Genomic DNA, 17721 nt, shown 5'->3' on the forward strand with positions numbered 1-17721 from the left:
CTAAACGCGGCCAGACCACTAACTACCTGGGGTCTGGATGTGGTCGTGTTGCCCCGATGCGGCTGAGGCCCAAAGGGACCCAACAAGATCATACACAGGAACGGACTCACCTCGAACCCCCGACCCTGGAGGACACTTGTGCTCTGCCACACCGACACAACAGATCGGGCATGGGATAACCCCGATTACCTGCAAAACCGCGTGCCCGCCAAGCTGGAGGTCCCTGGAGCTCGAGCCGGCCCTCACAAACTTTAAGATGAGCCAGGGTGAAACTTCACATGAAGCTTCTGCTTAGACCCAGCATGCTATATATTAAGCTTAGTAGTAATGCTCAATCACATCAACAAGTAAAACATGCATACCAACAACCTTAAGAATTACTAGCACTATTATTAAAAAAAAAAAAGTAAGTGCATATGTGCAAATACTCATAGAACAGTAGTAGGAAGGGAGTGAAAGGGTAAAGGAGTACAGATAAAACATAGGGATTAACGTCATATACATATAACAGATAAGTTCCAGGAAAGAGAAAGAACAGACTGATTTAGGAGAGACAGCTCAGGTGGGGGCTATCTGCTCCTGGAACTAGACATATATGGTCTTAAGTGTCGTTTGAAGCATTAAGCATTTCCTGAGTCCAAGTTAGCCAATTTTAATATAGGCTATCTAATAAGACACCTATAAGCTTGAACCTTGGAATCAAAGTAAATTATTTCACATATGTTACTACATCTATTTAAGCTTTCCTTTTGCAGGGATAATTGAAAGATCCGTGAATGGGCAGCATCTAACTCCGTTTTAGTTAGGCGGTTGTTTGAAATTCAGCCTCAACCATGCTTTCGTGTCCATCTCCTAGGACAGGGGTAGGCAACCTTTTAGCAGCACTGTGCCGATATAGGATTGTGATGTCCCGTAGCGTGCCGGTCCTATTTTTTTTTTAAAATGAGGTGTGTATGCTGCCGTATCCTGCTTGTGTTATTTTTACTGTAATTGCTTTGTATTTGTGCATATATGCAGGGACGTCTTTAATATTGACTGGACCCTGGGCAAAGCACTTTTTTGGGGCCCCCTGGACCCTGTCCGCCCTCCCCAGGCATGCAATCACATCCTCCACCTCAACGCAGTGGCGGACCTAAAGTAGAGAGGTGAAATAATTTTTTTGGGCCTCCCTGTTGCATGAGTGATTAAAAGGTAGATCCCCATCTGTCATGCAACTCCAGTAATGCAGTGACAGCTGGGGCTCTACCATTTACCCATGTTTCCAGGTCTTAGCACTAAGCGTTTTTTGTGTGTTCGAATGTAAACAGGTTTTTGTATGGAATATGTTTGTATGTGGTGTTGGCGTGACTGCAAGCATGTATTTGTGTAGTGTTGGTTTTTGAATTCAGGGGTGTATTTACATATAATTTTGGTGTGTAACACAGACATGTGTTTGTACGTAGTGTTGAAATTTGAATGTCGGGGTGTATTTGTGTGTAGTGTTAGTGTGTGAATGCTGAGATGTATGCACATATACACACACACAGAGATATATACACACTGAAACATACACACAGACATACTAACACACACACACACACACAGACATGCTGACACACACAGACATGCTGACACACACACAGACATGCTGACACACACACAGACATGCTGACACACACACAGACATGCTGACACACACACAAACATGCTGACACACACACAGACATGCTGACACACACAGACAGACACACTGACACAGATATGCTGACACACTGACACACACACACTGACACACTGACACACACACACTGACATACTGACACACACACACTGACATACTGACACACACACACTGACATACTGACACACACAGATATACCGACACACACATACTGACACACACAGACATATTAACACACACACTGACAGACATACTGACACACACACAGATATACTGACACACACAAAAATTACACTTTTAAACCCACCCTCCAGTTTCCTACCTTTCCTGCTGGTGGCTGAAGGTGTTGGGAGTTGGGGTCTGGCTCTCTCGGCCAGCCCCCCTCCACTCTGCCTACTCTTCTTTCCCGCACGCTCCTCTCTTTGTGGGAGGAAGTGATGCACGGCCGTCACTTCCTCCCAGCCTGTTGCCAAAAAGCAAGGGGCCTGCTCGCGCTGTTAAAGCGCCTCAGTGCGCCACCGGGACCCTGCTGACAGAAGCCCACCTGGTTGCCCTTTGTGCACGGGCCACCCGGTGGGCCTCCTTAGTGTGCGGATTACCGGCTGGGGGTTAGAAATAGTTGAGGCCAGCGGGGCTCACGGTGCAGCTGCCCAGTTTGCCCCACATTAAAGACGGCCCTGCGTATATTAGCTATTATATTGTATATGTTCATGAGTAGTTTATGGTATTGTGTATGATACATATGAATGTGAGTTGTGTATGGGGGCTGCTTGTGGAATTGTGTGAATGGATATGTCACATTGTGTGTTTGGTAGTGTGTGTGGGGGCTGTTTGAGGTATTGCATGTGAGAGACTGCATGTGGGGTTGTGTGCATGTATGTGGATTGTTAGTGGTGTTGCGTTTGTGCAGATTATGTGTATGTTTGTGTGTGGGCTGTCCGTACTATGTGTATGAGGGATTACACAGGAATTCAGGATTCTGCATTTCTGTGTATATCTAGCAGTGTGGGTGGCTTCTCCAGGTTCCAGTGGGGACCAGACCAGCCAGGTACATGTCAAGGACATGAGCTGCAACAGCAACTGCGAGCTGCTCTACTACAGTGTGGATTCCTATTCACAAGTGTTGTGAGGAAGTGATCTAAGATCACTTCCTCTACGTGCTGCAATGCATAAATTGAGGACTGTCCTTCACCACCTTTTCGGATTAGCAGATATCTGAAGTTTTACTGGGACTCCTGATAGGCCAGAGCCTATTTGTCTCTAGCAGCCTTGAGTGCCGTGCAAAGACACCTCGAGTGCCGTGCATGGCACTAGTGCCGTAGGTTGCCTACCCCTGTCCTAGGAGATGCAGAACGCTTACTCAATAGAAATCATTCTAGGGATAGACAACAGGACAAGTACATTGATCGGGTGATCTGCATCGTAGTAACCATGGAAACTTTATTTACCACTCTAAGGGTAGTGATTACAATTAGTATGCTGCCAGAAGATTTCTGTATCCGTTCATGCGCTTTAGGAGTAAGGACGCCAGCCAACCACACAGCTGAACTGTAAGTGATTGATTTGTTACTTTGTTTAATAGTTCAGTTTGTTTTATCTCACTTGTGTGTGTCCTCATAAATGTTCCCATGTGGAACTTAAATGTTGACATTTTTCTACACTTTTTCAAGTAAAGAATGAGTTTGTGAATTACCTGGGAGTGGTATGTATGTATGTATGTATGTATGTATGTCCTGGACTATATATGTATATGTGAGTCCTGCCTCTGGCACTCACCATCAATCAATGAATATAACATGCAATACCCGGGTGCTTCCAGCACAGAATATTAAAAAAAAGTAGTAAACGGAGCACTCCTTGGGAAATTTATCAGTCGATTGCTAAATTTCCTAAGGAGTGCTCCGTTTACTACTTTTATTTATATATATATATATATATATATATATATATATATATATATAAAATACACAAGATCCAGCACACTCACTAATCCACTAAACAGCAATTTCAATGTTGAAAGATTTTATTTGGGTTTTTTAAAAACACCTAATCTAGGCAAAAATAATGGGGGTTTAGATACATTATATGATTATTCATTGCAGAGAGCCCCAGGTGGAATTTGTTCCCCAAGTAAGTGGGTTAATCTCATAAGAGCAGACATTAGGCTGTTAGAGTAGGACCTGCCAAAGATGGGGTACATTGACGTTGTGGCAGGCTTATGCAATGTATGATCATATAATGTAACTAAACCCCCATTTTTTTTTGCCTAGATTAGGTGTTTTAAAAGAAATAAAAAATAAAATCTTTCAACATTGAAGTTGCGGTTTAGTGGATAGGTGAGTGCGCTGGATCCTTTGTATTGTATAATTTGGCCCCCAGCAGCACCCCATTTATGCATGTTCAGCGCTACGCACGGGCGCTCGATAGGGCGGAGCTATGAAGGTCTACAGTGGGTGAGCGTGGCGGGAAGTTCGGAGAGGATCTACGCGGAGAATAATACCCAGCAACGCCGAGCAGTAAACTGTGAGAGGGTGCCCGGCAACTCGGAGACACATCACGGAGAAAAATTACAGAGGAAAGGGGGAGGACAAGTGGAAAACGCCGACACTACTCCAGCAGATAAGTGCAATATAGAGTGTATGGAAGAAGTCATAACAGCACTGAATAATACTCTGAATATCACTCTCGAAAGTCATAAAGTTGTAGGCAGTAGCCAAATAGAGCTATTACTTTAGTAACGAGTGGACCGGCCCCAAACCCGTATAAGCTATATAAAGATCCCAACTATTATTTTCTCTCCTCCACTATAAGCTGGCAAGTTCTTTTTTTTTTTTTTTTTTTTCTGTTGTTGTATCCTTCCCACTTTTCTTGCTGATTAGCTAAATAGCAGACTTATATAGTAGAAGTCTAATGCAGAGATGGCTTCTAAAATACAGGAGAAAGTCACTGTAAAAAGGGATAAGAAAAATCCTAAAACAGGAAGAGAAGTAATTCATTTTTTTTCACCAGAAAGTAAAAAAAAAAGCAGAAGAGGATGTTTTAACAACTTCAAGATTAGACCAGCCACTTAACAGTTCAGAAAACTGTGTGAATAATCAAATTTCGGCAGAATTTTTGGAGAGATGTCTAAACTCTCAGTCAGATATATTAATGAAGCAAATAAATCAGAACTCAGAGGAGATTCTGAACCAAGTGAAACTCCTAACTGAGAAAATAAATATGGCTGAAGAAAAAAATAAACTGTCTGGAATTTCAAGAGAAATTAATGAAAGATCAACATACCCATATGGAAAAAAAAATTAAAGACTTAGAGACAAAAGTAGGCGATCTGGAGGATCGCTCTAGACAAAATAACTTGCGATTAAGAAATATCCCAGAAAAAATCATCCAGGATAAGATTCCAGAATTTCTGGATAATTTATGGAAAGCCTGGGGGATAGAGAAAGAGAAATTCATTCCCTAGAAAGGTGTCATAGACTGTACAGAGTTAAAAATATTCCAGAAACAAAACCAAGAGATATAATGTGCTGTTTTCAATCATTCCAATTCAAAGAGGAAATTTTAAAAGTAAGCAGAGTCAGGAAATCACTAGGTGAAGAATTTAATGATATAATTGTATTCTCAGATTTATCCTATTTCACCAGAATGCAAAGGAAAGCATTCGCCTCTGTTACAGAAATTCTGAGAGCTAAGAAGATCAAATATACATGGGGGTTCCCCACTGCAATAAGATTATATATAAATGATCAGCTAGTAGTCCTAGACTCAGTAGAAAAAGCTGTTAATTGGTTAAAAGATAAGAAGTTGACACAATAAGATAAAGCAAGAAGGGTGGGAGGATGAGGGGGTAGAGAGAAGAGAGAGAAGGAAAGGGAAAACAAATGAGAGTTGCTATTTAGTTATAACCTGTTTTTTTTTTGTTCGTTTTTTTTATCTCTTATATAAGAAGCCACACTAAGTAAGGTGCGTGGATGTAAATTGAAACAACAAAGGATGGAGGGCACGTTAAGTAATTTGAGATACCCACATGTATATAGATAAGTATAGAACAAATATCACTAAAACAGGATAATTGAGCTAACACATAGAAGCAAGGGGAATCTGAAGTTATTGGTACACTCATATATTATTCAATTTAGCAAGTATAAACAGAGAGTGATGACAGAGATTAAACGAGATGTATCACATTAATTACACCCACCAACAACAAGTAGAATTATGGTAAATTTACGAATAGTATGTATGAGTAATTTAGATTAACAAGGAGCACTTAAATAAAAGGATATAGGCACTATAAGAAGTTAAGAAAGAATATCACACGAATAAGATTGAAATAGAATAAATTACCAAGTTATAGGCAAAGATTTAGACTTTTTTTTTTCCTCTCTTTCCTTCCTTTTCCCCACACCACCACAGTAGTCCAACGTAGTCCGCCCATAAGTTCTAAGTAGAACTTAGTTATTGCCTTGATAAGGCAACCAAGTATGTTCAGAAGACAGTCCCTTATAATTAGAGACTACAGTAAAAAAGTTAGTACGATTGTGTGTGATTGGACAATGAGTATGAAAGGTTTAGTGCTACGGGTTGAAAAAGAGACTGGCAGATAATCGTATAGATAAAATTGTTCATGAAGGTAATACATATAGAGCCCCAAACGAAATTGGAGAGATCTTTAATCAATTTTATAGATCACTCTATAATCTGCCAGATAGATCTACGGACGAATCCATAGATAATTATATAAAAGATCTTGAACTACCAAAAATATCTCCAGACCAGCTAAACTCAATAAATAAGGACATCTCTAAAGAAGAAGTAATTGAGGCAATAAATAATTTAGCTAATTATAAAACTCCAGGACCTGATGGTTTTAGTAATAAGTTTTTTAAGTTAATGAAAGCTATAATTGTTGAGCCACTAACAAGATCTTTTAATGAGGCTGTAAAAAAAGGAGCATTTCCACAAGAGATGCTAAGAGCCAACATCCAGGGCCGGACTGGCCCACCGGGATACCGGGAAATTTCCCGGTGGGCCGTCGGCAACTGGGGCCGGGGTGACCTGCGGCCGCAGGGAGAACTTGAAAGGCGGCCGCAGGGGAAGCTTTTCATGAGGCCGGGAGCAGGCTCTTCTGGGGGAGCAGGCTGTTCTGTCTCTGCTCCCCCTCCCTCGCGCGCAGCTTAATGAGACCGGAGCCGGAATATGACATCATATTCCGGCCCCGGTCTTTCTAGCGCGCGAGGGAGGGGGAGCAGAGACAGAACAGCCTGCTTCCCCAGAAGAGCCTGCTCCCGGCCTCATGAAAAGCTTCCCCTGCGGCCGCCTTTCAAGTTCTTCCTGCAGCCGCCAGCACAGCTACCAGTCTGCCCACCCACAGGCAGTGGCGTACTACTTCAATAAAATGTAAGTAGTCATTTTATGTGATGGGGCTAAATTAATTAAAGGGGGGGTGGATAATGGATTAATTAAAGAATTAAAGGGGAGGGAGGTTTAATTAAGGGGGGGTGTATTAATTAAGGGGGGTGTAATAATTAAGGGGGGTGTATTAATTAAGGGGGGAGTGAGTATTAATTAAGGGGGGTGTATTAATTAAGGAGGGTGTATTAATTAAGGGGGGAGTGAGTATTAATTAAGGGGGTGTATTAATTAAGGGGGGTGTATTAATTAAGGGGGTGTATTAATTAAGGGGGGTGTATTGATTAATTAAGGCGGTGTATTAATTAAGGGGGGAGTGTGTATTAATTAAGGGGGGTGTATTAATTAAGGGGGTGTATTAATTAAGGGGGAGTGAGTATTAATTAAGGGGGTGTATTAATTAAGGGGGTGTATTAATTAAGGGGGGGTGAGTATTAATTAAGGGGGGTGTATTAATTAAGGGGGGAGTGAGTATTAATTAAGGGGGGGTGTATTAATTAAGGGGGGTGTGTTAATAAGGGGGGTGTATTAATTAAGGGGGGTGTGGATTAATTAAGGGGGTGTATTAATTAAGGGGGGAGTGAGTATTAATTAAGGGGGGTGTATTAATTAAGGGGTGTGTGGATTAATTAAGGGGGGAGTGAGTATTAATTAAGGGGGTGTATTAATTATGGGTGTGTTAATTAAGGGGGGTGTATTCATTAAGTGGGTGTATTAATTAAGGGGGAGTGAGTATTTATTATTGGAGGTGTATTAATTAAGGGGGTGTATTAATTAAGGGGGGAGTGAGTATTAATTAAGGGGGGTGTATTAATTAAGGGGGTGTATTAATTAAGGGGGGTGTATTAATTAAGGGGGTGTATTAATTAAGGGGGTGTATTAATTAAGGGGGGGTGAGTATTAATTAAGGGGGGTGTATTAATTAAGGGGGGAGTGCGTATTAATTAAGGGGGGTGTATTAATTAAGGGGGTGTGGATTAATTAAGGGGGGAGTGAGTATTAATTAAGGGGGTGTATTAATTAAGGGTGTGTTAATTAAGGGGGGTGTATTCATTAAGTGGGTGTATTAATTAAGGGGGAGTGAATATTAATTAAGGGGGGTGTATTAATTAAGGGGGTGTATTAATTAAGGGGGGAGTGAGTATTAAGGGGGGTGTATTAATTAAGGGGGTGTATTTATTAAGGGGGTGTATTAATTAAGGGGGGTGTATTGATTAATTAAGGCGGGAGTGAGTATTAATTAAGGGGGGTGTGGATTAATTAAGGGGGTTGTATTAAGGGGGTGTATTAATTAAGGGGGGTGTGGATTAATTAAGGGGGGTGGATTAATTAAGGGGGGAGTGAGTATTAATTAAGTGTGGTGTATTAAGGGGGAGTGAGGATTAATTAAGGGGTGAGTGGATTAATTAAGGGGGATGTATTAATTAAGGGGGGTGTATTAATGGGGGTGTGGGTTAATTAAGGGGGGTCTATTAATTAAGGGGGGTGTATTAAGGGGGAGTGAGGATTAATTAAGGGGTGAGTGGATTAATTAAGGGGTGAGTGGATTAACTAAGGGGGATGTATTAATTAAGGGGGTGTGGATTAATTAAGGGGGTGTATTAAGGGGGAGTGAGGATTAATTAAGGGGGAGTGAGGATTAATTATGGGGGGTGTATTAATTAAGGGGGGGTGAGGATTTATTAAGGGGGGTGTATTAATTAAGGGGTGTGTGGATTAATTAAAGGGGGCTGTGGATTAAAGAATTAAAGGGGGAGGTTTACATAATGGGGGTGCAGGGTTTTTTTGATTAAGGGGGTTGCAGTATTCTATTTATTAAGGGAGGATGTGCACTGCAGATTTTTGCTTTTTTGCTAAGGGGGTGTGCAGGGTTTTTATAAAGGGGTGTGCAGGTTTTTTGTTATTAAGAGGGGTTGTGCACGTTTTTGTTTTTATTAAGGGGGTGTGCAGGGTTTTTTATTAAGAGGGTGTGCAGGATTTTTATGTGTAGGGAGTGAATGAAATGTATGCGATCGGGGTGCAGGGTTTTTATGTGTAGGGAGTGTCTGAAATTTATGTGATCGGGGTGCAGGGTTTTTATATGAAGGGCGAGACAAGGGGCTTTGTAGAAAGGGGCAGGGCAGGAATTTTCTAGAAGGTTCTCACCAGCCCCTTTCTACAAAAGCACTGGTCTTCCCCCTTCTACAAAACTGGCGCATTTTACAAATTTTACAAGCAGTTTACAAATTTGTGCAATAAATATTATTGAAAACATTGAAAAAATATGTGGGTGTTTTCTTACATTTTTATTATGGGGGGGGGGGGTTGCCACACTCAGGGTCCGCCCCGGGTGCCAAATGCTCTAGGTACGCCCCTGCCCACAGGTACTAAAAAATATGTATGTCAGTGGAAGTGTGTGTGTGTGTCATGCTGTGTGTGTTTGTGTCTGTCTGTCATGGTGTGCGTGTATGTGTCTGTGTCATGCTGTGTGTGTCTGCGTCATGCTGTGTGTGTGTGTCTGCGTCATGCTGTGTGTGTGTGTCTGTGTCATGCTGTGTGTGTCTGCATCATGCTGTGTGTGTGTCTGCGTCATGCTGTGTGTGTGTGTCTGTGTCATGCTGTGTGTGTCTGTATCATGCTGTGTTTATGGCTGTGTCATGCTGTGTATCTGTCTGTGTCATGCTGTGTGTGTGTGTCTGTATCATGCTGTGTCTGTATCATGGTGTGTGTCTGTCATGGTGTGTGTGTATGTCGGTCATGGTGTGTGTGTGTGTGTCTGTCTGTGTCATGCTGTTTGTGTGTCTGTGTCATGCGGTGTGTGTGTGTCTGTATCATGCTGTGTGTCTGTCTGTGTCATGCTGTGTCTGTATCGTGGTGTGTGTCTGTCATGGTGTGTGTGTGTGTGTGTCTGTCATGGTGTGTGTGTGTGTCTGTCATGGTGTGTGTGTGTCTGTCTGTGTCATGCTGTGTGTGTGTCTGTGTCATGCGGTGTGTGTGTGTGTCTGTCTGTATCATGCTGTGTGTCTGTCTGTGTCATGCTGTGTCTGTATCATGGTGTGTGTCTGTCATGGTGTGTGTGTCTGTCTGTGTCATGCTGTTTGTGTGTCTGTGTCATGCAGTGTGTGTGTGTCTGTGTCATGCTGTGTATCTGTCTGTGTCATGCAGTGTGTGTGTGTGTGTCTGTCTGTGTCATGCTGTGTGTCTGTCTGTGTCATGCAGTGTGTGTGTGTGTCTGTCTGTGTCATGCAGTGTGTGTGTGTGTCTGTCTGTGTCATGCTGTGTGTGTGTGTCTGTCTGTGTCATGCTGTGTGTCTGTCTGTGTCATGCTGTGTGTCTGTCTGTGTTACGCTGTGTGTGTGTCTGTGTTACGCTGTGTGTGTGTCTGTCTTTGTTACGCTGTGTGTGTGTGTCTGTATGTGTCATGCTGTGTGTCTGTCTGTGTCACGGTGTGTCTGTATCATGGTGTGTGTCTGTCATGGTGTGTGTGTGTGTGTCTTTGTCTGTCATGGTGTGTGTGTGTCAGTCGTGGTGTCTGTGTGTGTTTTTAAAAATAGTGTTTTACTCACCTTTTTTTTTTTTTCCAACGTCGTTCTGGTCTCTGCCTCTATGACTGAGATCATCAAGCTTGATGATCTCAGCCAATCCGCACTGACACAGGAAGCGCCTCTAGTGACCGTCTGAGTGTCTGTCACTAGAGGTGTCACTAGGAAGCAATGTAAACACTGCCTTTTCTCTGCAAAGTCAGTGTTTACATTCAAAAGCCTGCAGGGACAGGCTATAGACACCAGAACCACTACATTAAGCTGTGTGTGTGTGCGCCTGCTAGTGAGCTTGCTTGCATGTGTATGTGTGTGTGTGTGTGTGCCTGCTAGTGAGTGAGCTTGTGTTTTTATGTCAATGAGCTTATGTATATTAGTGAAATTGTTTGTCTATGAGGCTGTGTGTCATGCCTTAACTATGGTATCCTCTTACTTCCTGGTTCCACGGAGCTTAGCCACACCCCTTTATGAGACGGTCTCCTTATTTAATCCGACCGCACCAGCTGATCGACGCTGGATTATTGAACTACGTTCCGTACTCACGAACCGGCTACAACATCGTTGTGAAAGCCCTCTGTTACCGGACCGGACTGGAAGACTTCAAGTTCCCTTCACCTCTCCTCATCCACGACTAAAGCTGAACTCTCTCCATTCAGGATAACCGCCTCTGAGGAGATCTCGGGAACCAGTGTTCTATGTGCCGGAAGCTAAGTAAAACCTCTGTGATAAGCGTTGCATCTCAAAGCTGTTATTTCCTGTCTCCAAAGTCCTTCGATAAAACAAACCAATTACAGCTAACTTCAACTCATACTTTATATCAGTTAGCTGCATCTGTCTTGCTTCAGTTAAAGCCTATGGAACAGCTATTGTAACTTCTTATCACCTAATTCATTAACACTACTAAGAGACTCTTTCTGATTCAGTGTCTGCTAATTACTACCGTTTACTACTTAAAGCTACAGTGCCTGTAATTGTGGACTTCAGTTATCGTTTACTAATTAAAGCTACAGTGCCTGTAATTGTGGACTTCAGTTATCGTTTACTAATTAAAGCTACAGTGCCTGTAATTGTGGACTTCAGTTATCGTTTACTAATTAAAGCTACAGTGCCTGTAATTGTGGACTTCAGTTATCGTTTACTACTTAAAGCTACAGTGCCTGTAATTGTGGACTTCAGTTATCGTTTACTAATTAAAGCTACAGTACCTGTAAATTGGATTTAAAGTCAATACCTTTTACTTTTTATAATAAATATTCAAACTATAAGAAATCTGCAGTTGTGTTCCTTCATAACAAATGTTTAGACGTGACAGAATAATCCAGCCCTTGTAATGGATCCAGCAGATTTCGATTCTACGATAACTACGCTGAATCAAAGAGTTGATACACTAGCCCAAGGTGTGCAAGACCTGCAAGTTACTAACGAAAGAATTCTCACTTATGTCAGAGATTTACAAACTCATACTCCTCATACTATTCTGCACTCGGCTAGCGATCCTGCTGTATGTAACCCTGAAAAGTTCTCTGGAGATCGTTCTAAATACAGGGAGTTCCTTAACTCTTGCAAATTATTAATTGCTTTGAAACCTAGATCTTATCCTACAGAAAGAACTAAGGTTTGTTCGGTTATTTCCTTTCTAAGAGGTGAACCTATGTCATGGGCCCATTCCTTTCTGGAAAACGATGACCCCATCTTAGACTCACTAGATGAATTTTTTGAAGCCATGTCTCTTCTCTATGAAGATCCTAACAAACAAGCAACAGCTGATTTAACAATCAGAACTCTACAGCAAAGACATAGACCCGTTGAAGATTACATTGCTGAATTTAAAAGATGGGCAGTAGAAACGCAATGGAATGACATCACATTGCGCAACCAATTTCGAATTGGTTTATCTGAAGCTGTAAAAGATGAACTATCTAGAACAGAACTCCCTACTACTTTGAACGCTCTAATTCACTTATCAATCAGCATTGACAGAAGATTAAGAGAAAGAAAGGCTGAAAAAGCCCTCTTACATTCTAAAGACCGCAAACCTTTCACTCCCTCAAAAGCTCCTGAAAAGACTTCCTTACCAAGCGAACCTATGGAAATAGGGGTAATAAGAAGTCCTCTCACTCCTGAAGAGAAGAACCGAAGACGTCAATTAAACCTATGCATGTATTGTGCTTCTCAAGATCATTTGGTTCCTGATTGTCCCTTATTGAAACGGACAAAGGCCGGTAGGCAAGCCTATACCTCTGCGATCTTCAATGCACTCCCTTCTACACCAACCACTCAGTTCACTCCTATATCTCTCATACTACAGTGGGATAAGGTGAGAATTATGACTGAAGCTATCATCGATTCTGGTGCAAATGGAGTATTCATCGATTCAACCTTTGTAACAAAGAATAAAATTCCTTGTGTTCGAAAAAACACTTCTGTTCCTATTAAAGTGATTGACGGCTCCCTTATCTCCTCGGGACCGATTCTTCATGAAACCATCCCTCTAAAGGTAACCACCAATCATATTCATACTGAATTTCTAGTATTTTATGTTATTCCATCACCTCTCTATTCCGTTATAATAGGGATCAACTGGTTAAGGAACCACAACCCTCAAATTTCTTGGTCTCCCTTCTCTCTCACCTTTAACTCCCATTATTGTAAAGAAACATGTTTACAACAAATTCCCATTCTTCAGATCTCCAAAGAACCAACTATACCTTCTTGTTATTCAGACTTTTCAGACGTATTCAGTAAAAAAGAAGCTGAAACGCTCCCACCTCATCGTTCCTACGATTGTCCTATAGACCTCATACCTGGTGCCCCAGTACCTTTTGGGCACATCTACCCTCTCTCTGAGGCTGAATTGCAAATTCTCAAAGAATATCTGGATGAAAACCTACGGAAAGGGTTCATTAGACCCTCTAGTTCACCTGCAGCCTCAAGTATGTTTTTTGTGAGAAACAAAGACCAGACTATACGTCCTATCATTGATTACAGAGCTTTAAACAAAATAACAGTTAAAAATCGTTATCCTCTTCCCCTCATCAATGAACTTGTTGAACGATTAAAAACTGCTACCATCTACACTAAGCTTGACCTTCGCGGGGCATATAACCTCATCAGGATAAAAGCTAATGATGAATGGAAAACTGCTTTCCGAACAAGATATGGCCTCTTCGAATATCTGGTGATGCCTTTTGGCCTCTGCAACGCCCCTGCAACTTTTCAACATTTCATAAATGATATCTTTAGAGACCTATTGGACGTCTGTGTTATCATTTATTTAGATGATATTCTCATATACTCCAACACTCCTGATGAACATAGAAAACATGTCAGATGGGTGTTATCCAGACTCAGAACTCACAAACTATTCGCTAAACCCGAAAAATGTATTTTTCACGTCAAAGAAATAACCTTCTTAGGTTATGTTATTTCCCCTCATTCAATAAGTATGGATAATTCAAAAGTCGATTGTATCATCAACTGGCCTGTTCCCTCTACAGTAAAAGAATTACAGCGATTTCTAGGGTTCGCCAACTTCTACAGAAAATTTATTAAAAACTACTCTGAGATAGCTCACCCACTCAATCAACTTAACAGTAAAAAACATCCCTTCAATTGGAACGAGAAGGCTCAAACTGCCTTCAATGAATTAAAGAGAAAGTTTACAACAGCTCCTGTTCTTCAACTTCCAAATCCTTCATATCTTTATGTCCTTGAAACGGATGCTTCGGAAATTGCAATTGGAGCTGTCCTTTCTCAACATAAAACTCCTCAGGAACCTCTTCATCCTGTCGCCTTCTTCTCACGATCATTATCTCCTGCCGAAAAGAATTATCCTATAGGGGAAAAAGAATTATTAAGTATCAAGGTGGCTTTAGAAACCTGGAGACACCTTCTTGAAGGAGCTCAGAACTCTTTAATCGTATATACTGACCATAAAAATCTCGAATATCTTCACTCCAATAAAACACTGTCTGCCCGACAAGTAAGATGGAATCTCTTTTTTTCTCGGTTCAACTTCCAAATCGTCTTTAGACCTGGGTCTAGAAACAAAAAGGCAGATGCCCTTTCCAGGATCTACAAAGACACTATATTTGAACCTCCTCCGCCTACAGTCATTGGAATTTTATCTTCTCTTATTGACGACATTAAAGATCTCAGTGAAGATGCTCTTGAACTTCCTAAATCAATTAAATTATCCAAGAAAAACGGTCTCTACTATTTCAAAGACCGGATTTACGTACCTCCCTCTTTCAGAATTAAAGTACTCGAATTTATTCATGATTCTCCTCTGGCAGGTCATCCAGGTATAAAAAAGACCCTTGAATTGTCTAAAAGATACTATTGGTGGCCTCGTCAAGACCAAACTATTGAATCTTATGTCAAATCTTGTTCTATATGCCAAAGATCCAAACATGTCCATCATCAACCATTCGGTCAATTATTGAATTTACCGATTCCTGAACGACCTTGGCAATCCATTTCTATGGACTTCTTGGTGGAACTACTTCCTTCTCATCATCATACCACCATTTTAGTGGTAGTAGACCGCTTCACGAAAATGTCTCATTTTATTCCTTTAAAGAAGTTACCCTCATCCTCTGAACTTTCAAAAATATTCCTTGACAACATAGTTAAACTTCATGGACTGCCAGACGAAATCATTTCAGACCGAGGAACTCAATTTACCTCCAAATTCTGGAATGCATTATGTGCTACTCTTCATATCCAACGTAAACTATCATCTGCATATCATCCTCAAACAGATGGACAAACTGAAAGAGTCAACCAATGCTTAGAGCAATATCTACGATGTTATTGCTCTCACTTACAAGACGATTGGATAACATGGTTACCCATGGCAGAATTCGCATACAATAACTCTTTTCATACCAGCAGCAAAATGACTCAATTTCTATCCAATTATGGATTTCATCCCTCCTCATTTCCTGCTCAGACAGTTTCTTCATCTAACCTCTCCGATTCGAATCAAATCTCTCATATGTCCTCTTTATTCAAGAAATTGCATGAAAATCTAGAATTGGCCTCAAAAGAAGTTTTTCGACACAAAAAGACAACCGTCACCCTCTTATGAAATCGGTGATCTTGTCTGGCTTTCCTCAAGGAACATCTCTACAACCCGTCCATCAAAGAAATTAAGTTCCCTTTTTCTTGGTCCTTTTCCAATAATATCGGTTATCAACCGTAATGTTGTTAAATTGAAACTTCCACCTACTTTGAAGCTACATCCTGTTTTTCATGTGTCCTTGCTAAAGCCTCATCATCCTGACCCTTTCCAAAGAAATGTCACTACTTCTCCTGATCCCATATTGGTCCAGGGTGAAGAAGAATACGAAATTCAAAGTATACTGGATTCAAGGATCCATCGTGGCTCTTTACAATACCTCATCAGATGGAAAGGATATGGAATTGATGAAGATACATGGGAAAACTCCTCTGTCGTTCATGCTGACAAATTGATTTCCAAATTTCACAAGCGTTACCCTTCTAAACCAAGTCAATAGCACCCAGAGGTTGCTCATTAAGGAGAGGGTACTGTCATGCCTTAACTATGGTATCCTCTTACTTCCTGGTTCCACGGAGCTTAGCCACACCCCTTTATGAGACGGTCTCCTTATTTAATCCGACCGCACCAGCTGATCGACGCTGGATTATTGAACTACGTTCCGTACTCATGAACCGGCTACAACATCGTTGTGAAAGCCCTCTGTTACCGGACCGGACTGGAAGACTTCAAGTTCCCTTCACCTCTCCTCATCCACGACTAAAGCTGAACTCTCTCCATTCAGGATAACCGCCTCTGAGGAGATCTCGGGAACCAGTGTTCTATGTGCCGGAAGCTAAGTAAAACCTCTGTGATAAGCGTTGCATCTCAAAGCTGTTATTTCCTGTCTCCAAAGTCCTTCGATAAAACAAACCAATTACAGCTAACTTCAACTCATACTTTATATCAGTTAGCTGCATCTGTCTTGCTTCAGTTAAAGCCTATGGAACAGCTATTGTAACTTCTTATCACCTAATTCATTAACACTACTAAGAGACTCTTTCTGATTCAGTGTCTGCTAATTACTACCGTTTACTACTTAAAGCTACAGTGCCTGTAATTGTGGACTTCAGTTATCGTTTACTAATTAAAGCTACAGTGCCTGTAATTGTGGACTTCAGTTATCGTTTACTAATTAAAGCTACAGTGCCTGTAATTGTGGACTTCAGTTATCGTTTACTAATTAAAGCTACAGTGCCTGTAATTGTGGACTTCAGTTATCGTTTACTACTTAAAGCTACAGTGCCTGTAATTGTGGACTTCAGTTATCGTTTACTAATTAAAGCTACAGTACCTGTAAATTGGATTTAAAGTCAATACATTTTACTTTTTATAATAAATATTCAAACTATAAGAAATCTGCAGTTGTGTTCCTTCATAACAAATGTTTAGACGTGACACTGTGTATCAATGAGCTTGTGTGTGTCAGTGAGATTGTCTGTGTCTGCATGTGAGTATGCTTACTGTATAATTAAATGTTTTACTCTGAAAGGACCAATATATTATATTAGAAAAAGCAATATATATATTGCGACAATATATGGCGCAATGACTTATGGGGCTGGCATAGATTTTTTTTTCCAGGGCTGCTTTGTATCCCCAGTCCGGCCCTGCCAACATCTTACCAATTTTGAAACCAGGCAAAATAGCAACAGATGTTAAAAGTTACAGACCGATCTCATTGATAAATGTGGATGTCAAGATCTTTGCTACAATGATTGCAAAAAGATTAAAAATAGTTTTGCCTGAAATTATTAACTCAGACCAGGTTGGATTCGTTCCTGGTAGAAACTCAGGAAACAATATCAGAAGGCTATTAGACTCAATGGACCTGTCTGACAAGACATGTAATTCCATCCTGATCCTGTCATTAGACGCAGAGAAAGCGTTTGACAGGGTCAGTTGGGGATTCATGTTTAAAGCTCTAGAGGCTTTTAATATTAAAGGATGGGCATTGGACGCGATAGGCTCCCTGTACAAGAAGCCAGTGGCAAGGTCCATAGGCCAAAACATATGTTCAAACTGGTTTAGCCTGGAAAATGGCACAAGGCAAGGGTGCCCTCTGTCGC

The sequence above is a fragment of the Pelobates fuscus genome, chromosome 12 (genome assembly GCF_036172605.1).
Source record: "Pelobates fuscus isolate aPelFus1 chromosome 12, aPelFus1.pri, whole genome shotgun sequence".
Lineage (NCBI taxonomy): Eukaryota > Metazoa > Chordata > Amphibia > Anura > Pelobatidae > Pelobates > Pelobates fuscus.